We start from the raw sequence: 21,159 nt of genomic DNA on the forward strand, positions 1-21,159 counted from the left end.
TCATTAGGCTGCATTGCAGTTAATGAGGCTCAGTGCATGTGATTGGGCTGCATTGCAGTTACTGAGGTTCGGTGCATTTCATTCAGCGCATACTTGCCTACTTTTGAAAAAGCATTTCAGGGAGATTTTGAAAGCAGCACCTATGAGCGCGGGTTACAGTGGGCGTGTACTGATAAATCTCAGAGGCGTGTTCTAAACCTGACTTACATCCAAATGTAAACCAGCCCAAAAGCAGTTAGTAAGATCTGTTTGTTGATGAAAACACACTAATACTTTTTAGAAATTCATAGGGATCATTGTGCCTTATAATAACCAATGCAAGGAAATGACACTAATGATCCCATTTGAACGTATATATCTCTGTTTTTTAATATAACAGCTTCATAATGGGGGTAAGGATGAAATGAGGGAGATTGCTAGACTCTTCAGGGAGACAGTGAGATTGCTACTATTTCAGGGAGTCTCCCTGACAATGAGAGAGAGTTGGCAAGTATGATTCAGCAGCAATGAAGTTATTGAGGCTTGGTGTATGTCATTAGGCTGCATTGCAGTTAATGAGGCTCAGTGAATATCATTGGGCTGCATTGCAGTTAGTGAGGCTCGGTGCTTGTCATTCGGCTGCATTGCAGTTACTGGGGCTCGGTGCATGTCACTCAGATGCACTGCAGTTACTGAGGCTCGGTGCATGTCATTCGGCTGCATTGCAGTTACTGAGGCTCGGTGCATATCATTCGGCTGCATTGCAGTTACTGAGGCTCGGTGCATGTCATTCAGCTGCACTGCAGTTACTGAGGCCCGGTGCATGTCATTCAGCTGCATTGCAGTTAATGAGGCTCGGTGCATGTCATTCCGCTGCATTGCAGTTACTGGGGCTCGGTGTATGTAATTTGGCTGCATTGCAGTTACTGAGGGCAGGTGTATGTCATTCGGCTACATTGCAGTTACCGAGGCTCGGTGCATGTCATTCAGCTGCATTGCAGTTACTGAGGCTCGTTGCATTTCATTCAGCTGCACTGCAGTTACCGAGGGCTGGTGCATGTCATTCAGCTGCATTGCAGTTATTGAGGATCGGTGCATGTCATTCAGCTTCATTGCAGTTACTGAGGCTTGGTGCATGTCATTTTGCTGCATTGCAGTTATTGAGGCTTGGTGTATGTCATTAGGCTGCATTGCAGTTAATGAGGCTCAGTGCATGTGATTGGGCTGCATTGCAGTTACTGAGGCTCGGTGCATTTCATTCAGCGCATATTTGCCTACTTTTGAAAAAGCATTTCAGGGAGATTGTGAAAGCAGCACCTATGGGCGCATGTTACAGTGGGCGTGTACTGATAAATCTGACAGGCGTGACCTAAACCTGACTTACATCCAAATGTAAACCAGCCCAAAAGCAGTTAGTAAGATCTGTTTGTTGATGAAAACACACTAATACTTTTCAGAAATTCATAGGGATCATTGTGCCTTATAATAACCAATGCAAGGAAATGACACTAATGATCCCATTTGAATGTATATATCTCTGTTTTTTAATATAACAGCTTCATAATGGGGGTAAGGATGAAATGAGGGAGATTGCTAGACTCTTCTGGGAGACAGGGAGATTGCTACTATTTCAGGGGGTCTCCCTGACAATGAGAGAGAGTTGGCAAGTATGATTCAGCGGCAATGAAGTTATTGAGGCTTGGTGTATGTCATTAGGCTGCATTGCAGTTAATGAGGCTCAGTGAATATCATTGGGCTGCATTGCAGTTACTGAGGCCCGGTGCATGTCATTCAGCTGCATTGCAGTTATTGAGGCTCGGTGCATGTCATTCAGCTGCACTGCAGTTACTGAGGTCCATGCATGTAATTCACCTGCATTGCAGTTACTGAGGCCCGGTGCATGTCATTCGTCTGCATTGCAGTTACTGAGGCTCGGTGCATGTCATTCAGCTGCATTGCAGTTACTGAGGCGCTGTGCAAGTCATTCAGCTGCACTGCAGTTACTGAGGGCAGGTGCATGTCATTCAGCTGCATTGCAGTTATTGAGGCTCGGTGCATGTCATTCGGCTACATTGCAGTTAATGAGCCTTGGTGCATGTCATTCGGCTGTATTGCAGTTACTGAGGCTCGGTGCATGTCATTCCGCTGCATTGCAATTACTGAGAATCGGTGCATGTCATTCGGCTACATTGCAGTTATTGAAGCTCGGTGCATGTCATTCCGCTGCATTGCAATTACTGAGAATCGGTGCATGTCATTCGGCTACATTGCAGTTATTGAAGCTCGGTGCATGTCATTCAGCGGTATTGCAGTTACTGAGGCTCGGTGCATGTCATTCGGCTACATTGCAGTTATTGAGGCTCGGTGCATGTCATTCAGCGGCATTGCAGTTACTGAGGCTCGGTGCATGTCATTTGGCTACATTGCAGTTACTGAGGCTCGGAGTATGTCATTCAGCTGCACTGCTTTTACTGATGGCAGGTGCATGTCATTCAGCTGCATTGCAGTTACTGAGGCCCGGTGCATGTCATTCAGATGCATTGCAGTTATTGAGGCTCGGTGCATGTCATTCAGCTGCATTGCAGTTACTGAGGTCCATGCATGTAATTCAGCTGCATTTCAGTTACTGAGGCCCGGTGCATGTCATTCGTCTGCATTGCAGTTACTGAGGCTCGGTGCATGTCATTCAGCTGCATTGCAGTTACTGAGGCTTGGTGCATGACCATTGGAATTACTGTGGCTCGGTTCATGTCATTCAGCTGCATTGCAGTTACTGAGGCTTGGTGCATGTCATTTTGCTGCATTGACGTAACTGAGGCTTGTTGCATGTCATTCAGCTGCATTGCAGTTATTGAGGCTTGGTGTATGTCATTAGGCTGCATTGCAGTTAATGAGGCTCAGTGCATGTGATTGGGCTGCATTGCAGTTACTGAGGTTCGGTGCATTTCATTCAGCGCATACTTGCCTACTTTTGAAAAAGCATTTCAGGGAGATTGTGAAAGCAGCACCTATGAGCGCGGGTTACAGTGGGCGTGTACTGATAAATCTCAGAGGCGTGACCTAAACCTGACTTACATCCAAATGTAAACCAGCCCAAAAGCAGTTAGTAAGATCTGTTTGTTGATGAAAACACACTAATACTTTTTAGAAATTCATAGGGATCATTGTGCCTTATAATAACCAATGCAAGGAAATGACACTAATGATCCCATTTGAATGTATATATCTCTGTTTTTTAATATAACAGCTTCATAATGGGGGTAAGGATGAAATGAGGGAGATTGCTAGACTCTTCAGGGAGACAGGGAGATTGCTACTATTTCAGGGAGTCTCCCTGACAATGAGAGAGAGTTGGCAAGTATGATTCAGTGGCAATGAAGTTATTGAGGCTTGGTGTATGTCATTAGGCTGCATTGCAGTTAATGAGGCTCAGTGAATATCATTGGGCTGCATTGCAGTTAGTGAGGCTCGATGCATGTCATTCGGCTGCATTGCAGTTACTGGGGCTCGGTGCATGTCACTCAGATGCACTGCAGTTACTGAGGCTCGGTGCATGTCATTCGGCTGCATTGCAGTTACTGAGGCTCAGTGCATATCATTCGGCTGCATTGCTGTTACTGAGGCTCGGTGCATGTCATTCAGCACAACTGCAGTTACTGAGGGCAGGTGCATGTCATTCAGCTGCATTGCAATTACTGAGGCTCAGTGCATGTCATTCAGCTGCATTGCAGTTATTGAGGCTTGGTGCATGTCATTCAGCTGCATTGCAGTTACTGAGGTACATGCATGTAATTCAGCTGCATTGCAGTTACTGAGGCCCGGTGCATGTCATTCGTCTGCATTGCATTTACTGAGGCTCGGTGTATGTCATTCAGCAGCACTGCAGTTACTGAGGGCAGGTGCATGTCATTCAGCTGCATTGCAGTTATTGAGGCTCCGTGCATGTCATTCTGCGGCATTGAAGTTACTGAGGCTCGGTGGATGTCATTCAGCTGCATTGCAGTTACTGAGGCTCGGTGCATGTCATTCAGCTGCATTGCAGTTACTGAGGCTAGGTGCATGTCATTCGGCTGCACTGCAGTTACTGGGGCTTGTTGTATGTCATTTAGCTGCATTGCAGTTACTGAGGCTCGGTGGATGTCATTCAGCTGCATTGCAGTTACTGAGGCTAGGTGCATGTCATTCGGCTGCACTGCAGTTACTGGGGCTTGTTGTATGTCATTTAGCTGCATTGCAGTTACTGAGGCTCGGTGGATGTCATTCAGCTGCATTGCAGTTACTGAGGCTCGGTGGATGTCATTCAGCTGCATTGCAGTTACTGAGTCTCGGTGCATGTCATTCAGCTGCATTGCAGTTACTGAGGCTAGGTGCATGTCATTCGGCTGCACTGCAGTTACTGGGGCTTGTTGTATGTCATTTAGCTGCATTGCAGTTACTGAGGCTCGGTAGATGTTATTCAGCTGCATTGCAGTTAATGAGGCTCGGTGCATGTCATTCCGCTGCATTGCAGTTACTGGGGCTCGGTGTATGTAATTTGGCTGCATTGCAGTTACTGAGGGCAGGTGTATGTCATTCGGCTACATTGCAGTTATCGAAGGCTCGGTGCATGTCATTCAGCTGCATTGCAGTTACTGAGGCTCGTTGCATTTCATTCAGCTGCACTGCAGTTACCGAGGGCTGGTGCATGTCATTCAGCTACATTGCAGTTACTGAGGCTCGGTGCATGTCATTCCGCTGCATTGCAGTTACTGAGGCTCGGTGCATGTCATTCAACTGCATTGCAGTTACTGAGGCTCGGTGCATGTCACTCAGCTGCTTTGCCGTTACTGAGGCTCGGTGCATGTCATTCAGCTGCATTGCAGTTAATGAGGCTCGGTACATGTCATTCCGCTGCATTGCAGTTACTGGCGCTCGGTGTATGTAATTTGGCTGCATTGCAGTTACTGAGGGCAGGTGTATGTCATTTGGCTGCATTGCAGTTACTGAGGCTCAGTGCATGTAATTCGGCTACATTGCAGTTACCGAGGCTCGGTGCATGTCATTCAGCTGTATTGCAGTTACTGAGGCTCGTTGCATTTCATTGAGCTGCACTGCAGTTACCGAGGGCTGGTGCATGTCATTTAGCTGCATTGCAGTTAATGAGGCTCAGTGCATGTGATTGGGCTGCATTGCAGTTACTGAGGTTCGGTGCATGTCATTCAGCGGCATTGAAGTTAATGAGGCTTGGTGCATGTCATTCAGTGGCTTTGTAGTACTGCGGCTTGGTGCATGACCATTGGAATTACTGTGGCTCGGTTCATGTCATTCAGCTGCATTGCAGTTACTGAGGCTTGGTGCATTGCATTCAGCTGCATTGCAGTTACTGAGGCTTGGTGCATGTCATTTTGCTGCATTGACGTAACTGAGGCTTGTTGCATGTCATTCAGCTGCATTGCAGTTATTGAGGCTTGGTGTATGTCATTAGGCTGCATTGCAGTTAATGAGGCTCAGTGCATGTGATTGGGCTGCATTGCAGTTACTGAGGTTCGGTGCATTTCATTCAGCGCATACTTGCCTACTTTTGAAAAAGCATTTCAGGGAGATTTTGAAAGCAGCACCTATGAGCGCGGGTTACAGTGGGCGTGTACTGATAAATCTCAGAGGCGTGTTCTAAACCTGACTTACATCCAAATGTAAACCAGCCCAAAAGCAGTTAGTAAGATCTGTTTGTTGATGAAAACACACTAATACTTTTTAGAAATTCATAGGGATCATTGTGCCTTATAATAACCAATGCAAGGAAATGACACTAATGATCCCATTTGAACGTATATATCTCTGTTTTTTAATATAACAGCTTCATAATGGGGGTAAGGATGAAATGAGGGAGATTGCTAGACTCTTCAGGGAGACAGTGAGATTGCTACTATTTCAGGGAGTCTCCCTGACAATGAGAGAGAGTTGGCAAGTATGATTCAGCAGCAATGAAGTTATTGAGGCTTGGTGTATGTCATTAGGCTGCATTGCAGTTAATGAGGCTCAGTGAATATCATTGGGCTGCATTGCAGTTAGTGAGGCTCGGTGCATGTCATTCGGCTGCATTGCAGTTACTGGGGCTCGGTGCATGTCACTCAGATGCACTGCAGTTACTGAGGCTCGGTGCATGTCATTCGGCTGCATTGCAGTTACTGAGGCTCGGTGCATATCATTCGGCTACATTGCAGTTACTGAGGCTCGGTGCATGTCATTCAGCTGCACTGCAGTTACTGAGGCCCGGTGCATGTCATTCAGCTGCATTGCAGTTAATGAGGCTCGGTGCATGTCATTCCGCTGCATTGCAGTTACTGGGGCTCGGTGTATGTAATTTGGCTGCATTGCAGTTACTGAGGGCAGGTGTATGTCATTCGGCTACATTGCAGTTACCGAGGCTCGGTGCATATCATTCAGCTGCATTGCAGTTACTGAGGCTCGTTGCATTTCATTCAGCTGCACTGCAGTTACCGAGGGCTGGTGCATGTCATTCAGCTGCATTGCAGTTATTGAGGATCGGTGCATGTCATTCAGCTTCATTGCAGTTACTGAGGCTTGGTGCATGTCATTTTGCTGCATTGCAGTTATTGAGGCTTGGTGTATGTCATTAGGCTGCATTGCAGTTAATGAGGCTCAGTGCATGTGATTGGGCTGCATTGCAGTTACTGAGGTTCGGTGCATTTCATTCAGCGCATATTTGCCTACTTTTGAAAAAGCATTTCAGGGAGATTGTGAAAGCAGCACCTATGGGCGCATGTTACAGTGGGCGTGTACTGATAAATCTGACAGGCGTGACCTAAACCTGACTTACATCCAAATGTAAACCAGCCCAAAAGCAGTTAGTAAGATCTGTTTGTTGATGAAAACACACTAATACTTTTCAGAAATTCATAGGGATCATTGTGCCTTATAATAACCAATGCAAGGAAATGACACTAATGATCCCATTTGAATGTATATATCTCTGTTTTTTAATATAACAGCTTCATAATGGGGGTAAGGATGAAATGAGGGAGATTGCTAGACTCTTCTGGGAGACAGGGAGATTGCTACTATTTCAGGGGGTCTCACTGACAATGAGAGAGAGTTGGCAAGTATGATTCAGCGGCAATGAAGTTATTGAGGCTTGGTGTATGTCATTAGGCTGCATTGCAGTTAATGAGGCTCAGTGAATATCATTGGGCTGCATTGCAGTTAGTGAGGCTCGGTGCATGTCATTCGGCTGCATTGCAGTTACTGGGGCTTGGTGCATGTCACTCAGATGCACTGCAGTTACTGAGGCTCGGTGCATGTCATTCAGCTGCATTGCAGTTACTGAGGCTCAGTGCATATCATTCGGCTGCATTGCAATTACTGAGGCTCGGTGCATGTCATTCAGCTGCACTGCAGTTACTGAGGGCAGGTGCATGTCATTCAGCTGCATTGCAGTTACTGAGGCTCAGTGCATGTCATTCAGCTGCATTGCAGTTATTGAGGCTTGGTGCATGTCATTCAGCTGCATTGCAGTTACTGAGGTACGTGCATGTAATTCAGCTGCATTGCAGTTACTGAGGCCCGGTGCATGTCATTCGTCTGCATTGCAGTTACTGAGGCCCGGTGCATGTCATTCGTCTGCATTGCAGTTACTGAGGGCAGGTGCATGTCATTCAGCTGCATTGCAGTTATTGAGGCTCGGTGCATGTCATTCAGCGGCATTGAAGTTACTGAGGCTCGGTGCATGTCATTCGGCTACATTGCAGTTATTGAGGCTTGGTGCATGTCATTCCGCTGCATTGCAGTTACTGAGGCTTGGTGCATGTCATTCAGCTGCATTGCAGTTACTGAGGCTAGGTGCATGTCATTCGGCTGCACTGCAGTTACTGGGGCTTGTTGTATGTCATTTAGCTGCATTGCAGTTACTGAGGCTCGGTGGATGTCATTCAGCTGCATTGCAGTTACTGAGGCCCGGTGCATGTCATTCGTCTGCATTGCAGTTACTGAGGCCCGGTGCATGTCATTCGTCTGCATTGCAGTTACTGAGGGCAGGTGCATGTCATTCAGCTGCATTGCAGTTATTGAGGCTCGGTGCATGTCATTCAGCGGCATTGAAGTTACTGAGGCTCGGTGCATGTCATTCGGCTACATTGCAGTTATTGAGGCTTGGTGCATGTCATTCAGCTGCATTGCAGTTAATGAGGCTCGGTGCATGTCATTCTGCTGCATTGCAGTTACTGGGGCTCGGTGTATGTAATTTGGCTGCATTGCAGTTACTGAGGGCAGGTGTATGTCATTCGGCTACATTGCAGTTACCGAGGCTCGGTGCATGTCATTCAGCTGCATTGCAGTTACTGAGGCTCGGTGGATGTCATTCAGCTGCATTGCAGTTACTGAGGCTCGGTGCATGTCATTCAGCTGCATTGCAGTTACTGAGGCTAGGTGCATGTCATTCGGCTGCACTGCAGTTACTGGGGCTTGTTGTATGTCATTTAGCTGCATTGCAGTTACTGAGGCTCGGTAGATGTTATTCAGCTGCATTGCAGTTAATGAGGCTCGGTGCATGTCATTCCGCTGCATTGCAGTTACTGGGGCTCGGTGTATGTAATTTGGCTGCATTGCAGTTACTGAGGGCAGGTGTATGTCGTTCGGCTACATTGCAGTTATCGAAGGCTCGGTGCATGTCATTCAGCTGCATTGCAGTTACTGAGGCTCGTTGCATTTCATTCAGCTGCACTGCAGTTACCGAGGGCTGGTGCATGTCATTCAGCTGCATTGCAGTTATTGAGGCTGGGTGCATGTCATTCCGCTGCATTGCAGTTACTGAGGCTCGGTGCATGTCATTCAACTGCATTGCAGTTACTGAGACTCGGTGCATGTCACTCAGCTGCTTTGCAGTTACTGAGGCTCGGTGCATGTCATTCAGCTGCATTGGAGTTAATGAGGCTCGGTACATGTCATTCCGCTGCATTGCAGTTACTGAGGGCAGGTGCATGTCATTCAGCTGCATTGCAGTTATTGAGGCTCGGTGCATGTCATTCAGCGGCATTGAAGTTACTGAGGCTCGGTGCATGTCATTCGGCTACATTGCAGTTATTGAGGCTTGGTGCATGTCATTCCGCTGCATTGCAGTTACTGAGGCTTGGTGCATGTCATTCAGCTGCATTGCAGTTACTGAGGCTAGGTGCATGTCATTCGGCTGCACTGCAGTTACTGGGGCTTGTTGTATGTCATTTAGCTGCATTGCAGTTACTGAGGCTCGGTAGATGTTATTCAGCTGCATTGCAGTTAATGAGGCTCGGTGCATGTCATTCCGCTGCATTGCAGTTACTGGGGCTCGGTGTATGTAATTTGGCTGCATTGCAGTTACTGAGGACAGGTGTATGTCATTCGGCTACATTGCAGTTATCGAAGGCTCGGTGCATGTCATTCAGCTGCATTGCAGTTACTGAGGCTCGTTGCATTTCATTCAGCTGCACTGCAGTTACCGAGGGCTGGTGCATGTCATTCAGCTGCATTGCAGTTATTGAGGCTCGGTGCATGTCATTCGGCTACATTGCAGTTACTGAGGCTGGGTGCATGTCATTCCGCTGCATTGCAGTTACTGAGGCTCGGTGCATGTCATTCAACTGCATTGCAGTTACTGAGGCTCGGTGCATGTCACTCAGCTGCTTTGCAGTTACTGAGGCTCGGTGCATGTCATTCAGCTGCATTGCAGTTAATGAGGCTCGGTACATGTCATTCCGCTGCATTGCAGTTACTGGCGCTCGGTGTATGTAATTTGGCTGCATTGCAGTTACTGAGGGCAGGTGTATGTCATTTGGCTGCATTGCAGTTACTGAGGCTCAGTGCATGTAATTCGGCTACATTGCAGTTACCGAGGCTCGGTGCATGTCATTCAGCTGTATTGCAGTTACTGAGGCTCGTTGCATTTCCTTGAGCTGCACTGCAGTTACCGAGGGCTGGTGCATGTCATTTAGCTGCATTGCAGTTAATGAGGCTCAGTGCATGTGATTGGGCTGCATTGCAGTTACTGAGGTTCGGTGCATGTCATTCAGCGGCATTGAAGTTAATGAGGCTTGGTGCATGTCATTCAGTGGCTTTGTAGTACTGCGGCTTGGTGCATGACCATTGGAATTACTGTGGCTCGGTTCATGTCATTCAGCTGCATTGCAGTTACTGAGGCTTGGTGCATTGCATTCAGCTGCATTGCAGTTACTGAGGCTTGGTGCATGTCATTTTGCTGCATTGACGTAACTGAGGCTTGTTGCATGTCATTCAGCTGCATTGCAGTTATTGAGGCTTGGTGTATGTCATTAGGCTGCATTGCAGTTAATGAGGCTCAGTGCATGTGATTGGGCTGCATTGCAGTTACTGAGGTTCGGTGCATTTCATTCAGCGCATACTTGCCTACTTTTGAAAAAGCATTTCAGGGAGATTTTGAAAGCAGCACCTATGAGCGCGGGTTACAGTGGGCGTGTACTGATAAATCTCAGAGGCGTGTTCTAAACCTGACTTACATCCAAATGTAAACCAGCCCAAAAGCAGTTAGTAAGATCTGTTTGTTGATGAAAACACACTAATACTTTTTAGAAATTCATAGGGATCATTGTGCCTTATAATAACCAATGCAAGGAAATGACACTAATGATCCCATTTGAACGTATATATCTCTGTTTTTTAATATAACAGCTTCATAATGGGGGTAAGGATGAAATGAGGGAGATTGCTAGACTCTTCAGGGAGACAGTGAGATTGCTACTATTTCAGGGAGTCTCCCTGACAATGAGAGAGAGTTGGCAAGTATGATTCAGCAGCAATGAAGTTATTGAGGCTTGGTGTATGTCATTAGGCTGCATTGCAGTTAATGAGGCTCAGTGAATATCATTGGGCTGCATTGCAGTTAGTGAGGCTCGGTGCATGTCATTCGGCTGCATTGCAGTTACTGGGGCTCGGTGCATGTCACTCAGATGCACTGCAGTTACTGAGGCTCGGTGCATGTCATTCGGCTGCATTGCAGTTACTGAGGCTCGGTGCATATCATTCGGCTGCATTGCAGTTACTGAGGCTCGGTGCATGTCATTCAGCTGCACTGCAGTTACTGAGGCCCGGTGCATGTCATTCAGCTGCATTGCAGTTAATGAGGCTCGGTGCATGTCATTCCGCTGCATTGCAGTTACTGGGGCTCGGTGTATGTAATTTGGCTGCATTGCAGTTACTGAGGGCAGGTGTATGTCATTCGGCTACATTGCAGTTACCGAGGCTCGGTGCATGTCATTCAGCTGCATTGCAGTTACTGAGGCTCGTTGCATTTCATTCAGCTGCACTGCAGTTACCGAGGGCTGGTGCATGTCATTCAGCTGCATTGCAGTTATTGAGGATCGGTGCATGTCATTCAGCTTCATTGCAGTTACTGAGGCTTGGTGCATGTCATTTTGCTGCATTGCAGTTATTGAGGCTTGGTGTATGTCATTAGGCTGCATTGCAGTTAATGAGGCTCAGTGCATGTGATTGGGCTGCATTGCAGTTACTGAGGTTCGGTGCATTTCATTCAGCGCATATTTGCCTACTTTTGAAAAAGCATTTCAGGGAGATTGTGAAAGCAGCACCTATGGGCGCATGTTACAGTGGGCGTGTACTGATAAATCTGACAGGCGTGACCTAAACCTGACTTACATCCAAATGTAAACCAGCCCAAAAGCAGTTAGTAAGATCTGTTTGTTGATGAAAACACACTAATACTTTTCAGAAATTCATAGGGATCATTGTGCCTTATAATAACCAATGCAAGGAAATGACACTAATGATCCCATTTGAATGTATATATCTCTGTTTTTTAATATAACAGCTTCATAATGGGGGTAAGGATGAAATGAGGGAGATTGCTAGACTCTTCTGGGAGACAGGGAGATTGCTACTATTTCAGGGGGTCTCCCTGACAATGAGAGAGAGTTGGCAAGTATGATTCAGCGGCAATGAAGTTATTGAGGCTTGGTGTATGTCATTAGGCTGCATTGCAGTTAATGAGGCTCAGTGAATATCATTGGGCTGCATTGCAGTTAGTGAGGCTCGGTGCATGTCATTCGGCTGCATTGCAGTTACTGGGGCTTGGTGCATGTCACTCAGATGCACTGCAGTTACTGAGGCTCGGTGCATGTCATTCGGCTGCATTGCAGTTACTGAGGCTCAGTGCATATCATTCGGCTGCATTGCAATTACTGAGGCTCGGTGCATGTCATTCAGCTGCACTGCAGTTACTGAGGGCAGGTGCATGTCATTCAGCTGCATTGCAGTTACTGAGGCTCAGTGCATGTCATTCAGCTGCATTGCAGTTATTGAGGCTTGGTGCATGTCATTCAGCTGCATTGCAGTTACTGAGGTACGTGCATGTAATTCAGCTGCATTGCAGTTACTGAGGCCCGGTGCATGTCATTCGTCTGCATTGCAGTTACTGAGGCCCGGTGCATGTCATTCGTCTGCATTGCAGTTACTGAGGGCAGGTGCATGTCATTCAGCTGCATTGCAGTTATTGAGGCTCGGTGCATGTCATTCAGCGGCATTGAAGTTACTGAGGCTCGGTGCATGTCATTCGGCTACATTGCAGTTATTGAGGCTTGGTGCATGTCATTCCGCTGCATTGCAGTTACTGAGGCTTGGTGCATGTCATTCAGCTGCATTGCAGTTACTGAGGCTAGGTGCATGTCATTCGGCTGCACTGCAGTTACTGGGGCTTGTTGTATGTCATTTAGCTGCATTGCAGTTACTGAGGCTCGGTGGATGTCATTCAGCTGCATTGCAGTTACTGAGGCTCGGTGCATGTCATTCAGCTGCATTGCAGTTAATGAGGCTCGGTGCATGTCATTCTGCTGCATTGCAGTTACTGGGGCTCGGTGTATGTAATTTGGCTGCATTGCAGTTACTGAGGGCAGGTGTATGTCATTCGGCTACATTGCAGTTACCGAGGCTCGGTGCATGTCATTCAGCTGCATTGCAGTTACTGAGGCTCGGTGGATGTCATTCAGCTGCATTGCAGTTACTGAGGCTCGGTGCATGTCATTCAGCTGCATTGCAGTTACTGAGGCTAGGTGCATGTCATTCGGCTGCACTGCAGTTACTGGGGCTTGTTGTATGTCATTTAGCTGCATTGCAGTTACTGAGGCTCGGTAGATGTTATTCAGCTGCATTGCAGTTAATGAGGCTCGGTGCATGTCATTCCGCTGCATTGCAGTTACTGGGGCTCGGTGTATGTAATTTGGCTGCATTGCAGTTACTGAGGGCAGGTGTATGTCGTTCGGCTACATTGCAGTTATCGAAGGCTCGGTGCATGTCATTCAGCTGCATTGCAGTTACTGAGGCTCGTTGCATTTCATTCAGCTGCACTGCAGTTACCGAGGGCTGGTGCATGTCATTCAGCTGCATTGCAGTTATTGAGGCTGGGTGCATGTCATTCCGCTGCATTGCAGTTACTGAGGCTCGGTGCATGTCATTCAACTGCATTGCAGTTACTGAGGCTCGGTGCATGTCACTCAGCTGCTTTGCAGTTACTGAGGCTCGGTGCATGTCATTCAGCTGCATTGGAGTTAATGAGGCTCGGTACATGTCATTCCGCTGCATTGGAGTTACTGGCGCTCGGTGTATGTAATTTGGCTGCATTGCAGTTACTGAGGGCAGGTGTATGTCATTTGGCTGCATTGCAGTTACTGAGGCTCAGTGCATGTAATTCGGCTACATTGCAGTTACCGAGGCTCGGTGCATGTCATTCAGCTGTATTGCAGTTACTGAGGCTCGTTGCATTTCATTGAGCTGCACTGCAGTTACCGAGGGCTGGTGCATGTCATTTAGCTGCATTGCAGTTAATGAGGCTCAGTGCATGTGATTGGGCTGCATTGCAGTTACTGAGGTTCGGTGCATGTCATTCAGCGGCATTGAAGTTAATGAGGCTTGGTGCATGTCATTCAGTGGCTTTGTAGTACTGCGGCTTGGTGCATGACCATTGGAATTACTGTGGCTCGGTTCATGTCATTCAGCTGCATTGCAGTTACTGAGGCTTGGTGCATTGCATTCAGCTGCATTGCAGTTACTGAGGCTTGGTGCATGTCATTTTGCTGCATTGACGTAACTGAGGCTTGTTGCATGTCATTCAGCTGCATTGCAGTTATTGAGGCTTGGTGTATGTCATTAGGCTGCATTGCAGTTAATGAGGCTCAGTGCATGTGATTGGGCTGCATTGCAGTTACTGAGGTTCGGTGCATTTCATTCAGCGCATACTTGCCTACTTTTGAAAAAGCATTTCAGGGAGATTTTGAAAGCAGCACCTATGAGCGCGGGTTACAGTGGGCGTGTACTGATAAATCTCAGAGGCGTGTTCTAAACCTGACTTACATCCAAATGTAAACCAGCCCAAAAGCAGTTAGTAAGATCTGTTTGTTGATGAAAACACACTAATACTTTTTAGAAATTCATAGGGATCATTGTGCCTTATAATAACCAATGCAAGGAAATGACACTAATGATCCCATTTGAACGTATATATCTCTGTTTTTTAATATAACAGCTTCATAATGGGGGTAAGGATGAAATGAGGGAGATTGCTAGACTCTTCAGGGAGACAGTGAGATTGCTACTATTTCAGGGAGTCTCCCTGACAATGAGAGAGAGTTGGCAAGTATGATTCAGCAGCAATGAATTTATTGAGGCTTGGTGTATGTCATTAGGCTGCATTGCAGTTAATGAGGCTCAGTGAATATCATTGGGCTGCATTGCAGTTAGTGAGGCTCGGTGCTTGTCATTCGGCTGCATTGCAGTTACTGGGGCTCGGTGCATGTCACTCAGATGCACTGCAGTTACTGAGGCTCGGTGCATGTCATTCGGCTGCATTGCAGTTACTGAGGCTCGGTGCATATCATTCGGCTGCACTGCAGTTACTGAGGCTCGGTGCATGTCATTCAGCTGCACTGCAGTTACTGAGGCCCGGTGCATGTCATTCAGCTGCATTGCAGTTAATGAGGCTCGGTGCATGTCATTCCGCTGCATTGCAGTTACTGGGGCTCGGTGTATGTAATTTGGCTGCATTGCAGTTACTGAGGGCAGGTGTATGTCATTCGGCTACATTGCAGTTACCGAGGCTCGGTGCATGTCATTCAGCTGCATTGCAGTTACTGAGGCTCGTTGCATTTCATTCAGCTGCACTGCAGTTACCGAGGGCTGGTGCATGTCATTCAGCTGCATTGCAGTTATTGAGGATCGGTGCATGTCATTCAGCTTCATTGCAGTTACTGAGGCTTGGTGCATGTCATTTTGCTGCATTGCAGTTATTGAGGCTTGGTGTATGTCATTAGGCTGCATTGCAGTTAATGAGGCTCAGTGCATGTGATTGGGCTGCATTGCAGTTACTGAGGCTCGGTGCATTTCATTCAGCGCATATTTGCCTACTTTTGAAAAAGCATTTCAGGGAGATTGTGAAAGCAGCACCTATGGGCGCATGTTACAGTGGGCGTGTACTGATAAATCTGACAGGCGTGACCTAAACCTGACTTACATCCAAATGTAAACCAGCCCAAAAGCAGTTAGTAAGATCTGTTTGTTGATGAAAACACACTAATACTTTTCAGAAATTCATAGGGATCATTGTGCCTTATAATAACCAATGCAAGGAAATGACACTAATGATCCCATTTGAATGTATATATCTCTGTTTTTTAATATAACAGCTTCATAATGGGGGTAAGGATGAAATGAGGGAGATTGCTAGACTCTTCTGGGAGACAGGGAGATTGCTACTATTTCAGGGGGTCTCCCTGACAATGAGAGAGAGTTGGCAAGTATGATTCAGCGGCAATGAAGTTATTGAGGCTTGGTGTATGTCATTAGGCTGCATTGCAGTTAATGAGGCTCAGTGAATATCATTGGGCTGCATTGCAGTTAGTGAGGCTCGGTGCATGTCATTCGGCTGCATTGCAGTTACTGGGGCTTGGTGCATGTCACTCAGATGCACTGCAGTTACTGAGGCTCGGTGCATGTCATTCGGCTGCATTGCAGTTACTGAGGCTCAGTGCATATCATTCGGCTGCATTGCAATTACTGAGGCTCGGTGCATGTCATTCAGCTGCACTGCAGTTACTGAGGGCAGGTGCATGTCATTCAGCTGCATTGCAGTTACTGAGGCTCAGTGCATGTCATTCGTCTGCATTGCAGTTACTGAGGCCCGGTGCATGTCATTCGTCTGCATTGCAGTTACTGAGGGCAGGTGCATGTCATTCAGCTGCATTGCAGTTATTGAGGCTCGGTGCATGTCATTCAGCGGCATTGAAGTTACTGAGGCTCGGTGCATGTCATTCGGCTACATTGCAGTTATTGAGGCTTGGTGCATGTCATTCCGCTGCATTGCAGTTACTGAGGCTTGGTGCATGTCATTCAGCTGCATTGCAGTTACTGAGGCTAGGTGCATGTCATTCGGCTGCACTGCAGTTACTGGGGCTTGTTGTATGTCATTTAGCTGCATTGCAGTTACTGAGGCTCGGTGGATGTCATTCAGCTGCATTGCAGTTACTGAGGCTTGGTGCATGTCATTCAGCTGCATTGCAGTTAATGAGGCTCGGTGCATGTCATTCTGCTGCATTGCAGTTACTGGGGCTCGGTGTATGTAATTTGGCTGCATTGCAGTTACTGAGGGCAGGTGTATGTCATTCGGCTACATTGCAGTTACCGAGGCTCGGTGCATGTCATTCAGCTGCATTGCAGTTACTGAGGCTCGTTGCATTTCATTCAGCTGCACTGCAGTTACCGAGGGCTGGTGCATGTCATTCAGCTGCATTGCAGTTATTGAGGCTCGGTGCATGTCATTCAGCTTCATTGCAGTTACTGAGGCTCGGTGCAGGTCATTCGGCTACTTTGCAGTTACTGAGGCTGGGTGCATGTCATTCCGCTGCATTGCAGTTACTGAGGCTCGGTGCATGTCATTCAACTGCATTGCAGTTACTGAGGCTCGCTGCATGTCACTCAGCAGCATTGCAGTTACTGAGGCTCGGTGCATGTCATTCAGCTGCATTGCAGTTAATGAGGCTCGGTGCATGTCATTCCGCTGCATTGCAGTTTCTGGCGCTCGGTGTATGTAATTTGGCTGCATTGCAGTTACTGAGGGCAGGTGTATGTCATTTGGCTGCATTGCAGTTACTGAGGCTCAGTGCATGTAATTTGGCTACATTGCAGTTACCGAGGCTCGGTGCATGTCATTCAGCTGTATTGCAGTTACTGAGGCTCAGTGCATGTGATTGGGCTGCATTGCAGTTACTGAGGTTTGGTGCATGTCATTCAGCGGCATTGAAGTTAATGAGGCTTGGTGCATGTCATTCAGTGGCTTTGTAGTACTGAGGCTTGGTGCATGACCATTGGAATTACTGTGGCTCGGTTCATGTCATTCAGCTGCATTGCCGTTACTGAGGCTTGGTGCATTGCATTCAGCTGCATTGCAGTTACTGAGGCTTGGTGCATGTCATTTTGCTGCATTGACGTAACTGAGGCTTGTTGCATGTCATTCAGCTGCATTGCAGTTATTGAGGCTTGGTGTATGTCATTAGGCTGCATTGCAGTTAATGAGGCTCAGTGAATATCATTGGGCTGCATTGCAGTTAGTGAGGCTCGGTGCATGTCGTTCAGCTGCATTGCAGTTACTGGGGCTCGGTGCATGTCACTCAGATGCACTGCAGTTACTGAGGCTCGGTGCATGTCATTCGGCTGCATTGCAGTTACTGAGGCTCGGTGCATATCATTCGGCTGCATTGCAGTTACTGAGGCTCGGTGCATGTCATTCAGCTGCACTGCAGTTACTGAGGGCAGGTGTATGTCATTTGGCTGCATTGCAGTTACTGAGGCTCAGTGCATGTAATTCGGCTACATTGCAGTTACCGAGGCTCGGTGCATGTCATTCAGCTGTATTGCAGTTACTGAGGCTCGTTGCATTTCCTTGAGCTGCACTGCTGTTACCGAGGGCTGGTGCATGTCATTTAGCTGCATTGCAGTTAATGAGGCTCAGTGCATGTGATTGGGCTGCATTGCAGTTACTGAGGTTCGGTGCATGTCATTCAGCGGCATTGAAGTTAATGAGGCTTGGTGCATGTCATTCAGTGGCTTTGTAGTACTGCGGCTTGGTGCATGACCATTGGAATTACTGTGGCTCGGTTCATGTCATTCAGCTGCATTGCAGTTACTGAGGCTTGGTGCATTGCATTCAGCTGCATTGCAGTTACTGAGGCTTGGTGCATGTCATTTTGCTGCATTGACGTAACTGAGGCTTGTTGCATGTCATTCAGCTGCATTGCAGTTATTGAGGCTTGGTGTATGTCATTAGGCTGCATTGCAGTTAATGAGGCTCAGTGCATGTGATTGGGCTGCATTGCAGTTACTGAGGTTCGGTGCATTTCATTCAGCGCATACTTGCCTACTTTTGAAAAAGCATTTCAGGGAGATTGTGAAAGCAGCACCTATGGGCGCATGTTACAGTGGGCGTGTACTGATAAATCTGACAGGCGTGACCTAAACCTGACTTACATCCAAATGTAAACCAGCCCAAAAGCAGTTAGTAAGATCTGTTTGTTGATGAAAACACACTAATACTTTTCAGAAATTCATAGGGATCATTGTGCCTTATAATAACCAATGCAAGGAAATGACACTAATGATCCCATTTGAATGTATATATCTCTGTTTTTTAATATAACAGCTTCATAATGGGGGTAAGGATGAAATGAGGGAGATTGCTAGACTCTTCTGGGAGACAGGGAGATTGCTACTATTTCAGGGGGTCTCCCTGACAATGAGAGAGAGTTGGCAAGTATGATTCAGCGGCAATGAAGTTATTGAGGCTTGGTGTATGTCATTAGGCTGCATTGCAGTTAATGAGGCTCAGTGAATATCATTGGGCTGCATTGCAGTTAGTGAGGCTCGGTGCATGTCATTCGGCTGCATTGCAGTTACTGGGGCTTGGTGCATGTCACTCAGATGCACTGCAGTTACTGAGGCTCGGTGCATGTCATTCGGCTGCATTGCAGTTACTGAGGCTCAGTGCATATCATTCGGCTGCATTGCAATTACTGAGGCTCGGTGCATGTCATTCAGCTGCACTGCAGTTACTGAGGGCAGGTGCATGTCATTCAGCTGCATTGCAGTTTCTGAGGCTCAGTGCATGTCATTCAGCTGCATTGCAGTTATTGAGGCTTGGTGCATGTCATTCAGCTGCATTGCAGTTACTGAGGTACGTGCACGTAATTCAGCTGCATTGCAGTTACTGAGGCCCGGTGCATGTCATTCGTCTGCATTGCAGTTACTGAGGCCCGGTGCATGTCATTCGTCTGCATTGCAGTTACTGAGGGCAGGTGCATGTCATTCAGCTGCATTGCAGTTATTGAGGCTCGGTGCATGTCATTCAGTGGCATTGAAGTTACTGAGGCTTGGTGCATGTCATTCCGCTGCATTGCAGTTACTGAGGCTTGGTGCATGTCATTCAGCTGCATTGCAGTTACTGAGGCTAGGTGCATGTCATTCGGCTGCACTGCAGTTACTGGGGCTTGTTGTATGTCATTTAGCTGCATTGCAGTTACTGAGGCTCGGTGGATGTCATTCAGCTGCATTGCAGTTACTGAGGCTCGGTGCATGTCATTCAGCTGCATTGCAGTTAATGAGGCTCGGTGCATGTCATTCTGCTGCATTGCAGTTACTGGGGCTCGGTGTATGTAATTTGGCTGCATTGCAGTTACTGAGGGCAGGTGTATGCCATTCGGCTACATTGCAGTTACCGAGGCTCGGTGCATGTCATTCAGCTGCATTGCAGTTACTGAGGCTCGGTGGATGTCATTCAGCTGCATTGCAGTTACTGAGGCTCGGTGCATGTCATTCAGCTGCATTGCAGTTACTGAGGCTAGGTGCATGTCATTCGGCTGCACTGCAGTTACTGGGGCTTGTTGTATGTCATTTAGCTGCATTGCAGTTACTGAGGCTCGGTAGATGTTATTCAACTGCATTGCAGTTAATGAGGCTCGGTGCATGTCATTCCGCTGCATTGCAGTTACTGGGGCTCGGTGTATGTAATTTGGCTGCATTGCAGTTACTGAGGCTCGTTGCATTTCATTCAGCTGCACTGCAGTTACCGAGGGCTGGTGCATGTCATTCAGCTGCATTGCAGTTATTGAGGCTGGGTGCATGTCATTCCGCTGCATTGCAGTTACTGAGGCTCGGTGCATGTCATTCAACTGCATTGCAGTTACTGAGGCTCGGTGCATGTCACTCAGCTGCTTTGCAGTTACTGAGGCTCGGTGCATGTCATTCAGCTGCATTGGAGTTAATGAGGCTCGGTACATGTCATTCCGCTGCATTGCAGTTACTGGCGCTCGGTGTATGTAATTTGGCTGCATTGCAGTTACTGAGGGCAGGTGTATGTCATTTGGCTGCATTGCAGTTACTGAGGCTCAGTGCATGTAATTCGGCTACATTGCAGTTACCGAGGCTCGGTGCATGTCATTCAGCTGTATTGCAGTTACTGAGGCTCGTTGCATTTCATTGAGCTGCACTGCAGTTACCGAGGGCTGGTGCATGTCATTTAGCTGCATTGCAGTTAATGAGGCTCAGTGCATGTGATTGGGCTGCATTGCAGTTACTGAGGTTCGGTGCATGTCATTCAGCGGCATTGAAGTTAATGAGGCTTGGTGCATGTCATTCAGTGGCTTTGTAGTACTGCGGCTTGGTGCATGACCATTGGAATTACTGTGGCTCGGTTCATGTCATTCAGCTGCATTGCAGTTACTGAGGCTTGGTGCATTGCATTCAGCTGCATTGCAGTTACTGAGGCTTGGTGCATGTCATTTTGCTGCATTGACGTAACTGAGGCTTGTTGCATGTCATTCAGCTGCATTGCAGTTATTGAGGCTTGGTGTATGTCATTAGGCTGCATTGCAGTTAATGAGGCTCAGTGCATGTGATTGGGCTGCATTGCAGTTACTGAGGTTCGGTGCATTTCATTCAGCGCATACTTGCCTACTTTTGAAAAAGCATTTCAGGGAGATTTTGAAAGCAGCACCTATGAGCGCTGGTTACAGTGGGCGTGTACTGATAAATCTCAGAGGCGTGTTCTAAACCTGACTTACATCCAAATGTAAACCAGCCCAAAAGCAGTTAGTAAGATCTGTTTGTTGATGAAAACACACTAAT

This window comes from Taudactylus pleione, unplaced genomic scaffold, assembly GCF_031769625.1.
Source record: "Taudactylus pleione unplaced genomic scaffold, aTauple2 ptg001050l, whole genome shotgun sequence".
NCBI classification, from domain to species: domain Eukaryota; kingdom Metazoa; phylum Chordata; class Amphibia; order Anura; family Myobatrachidae; genus Taudactylus; species Taudactylus pleione.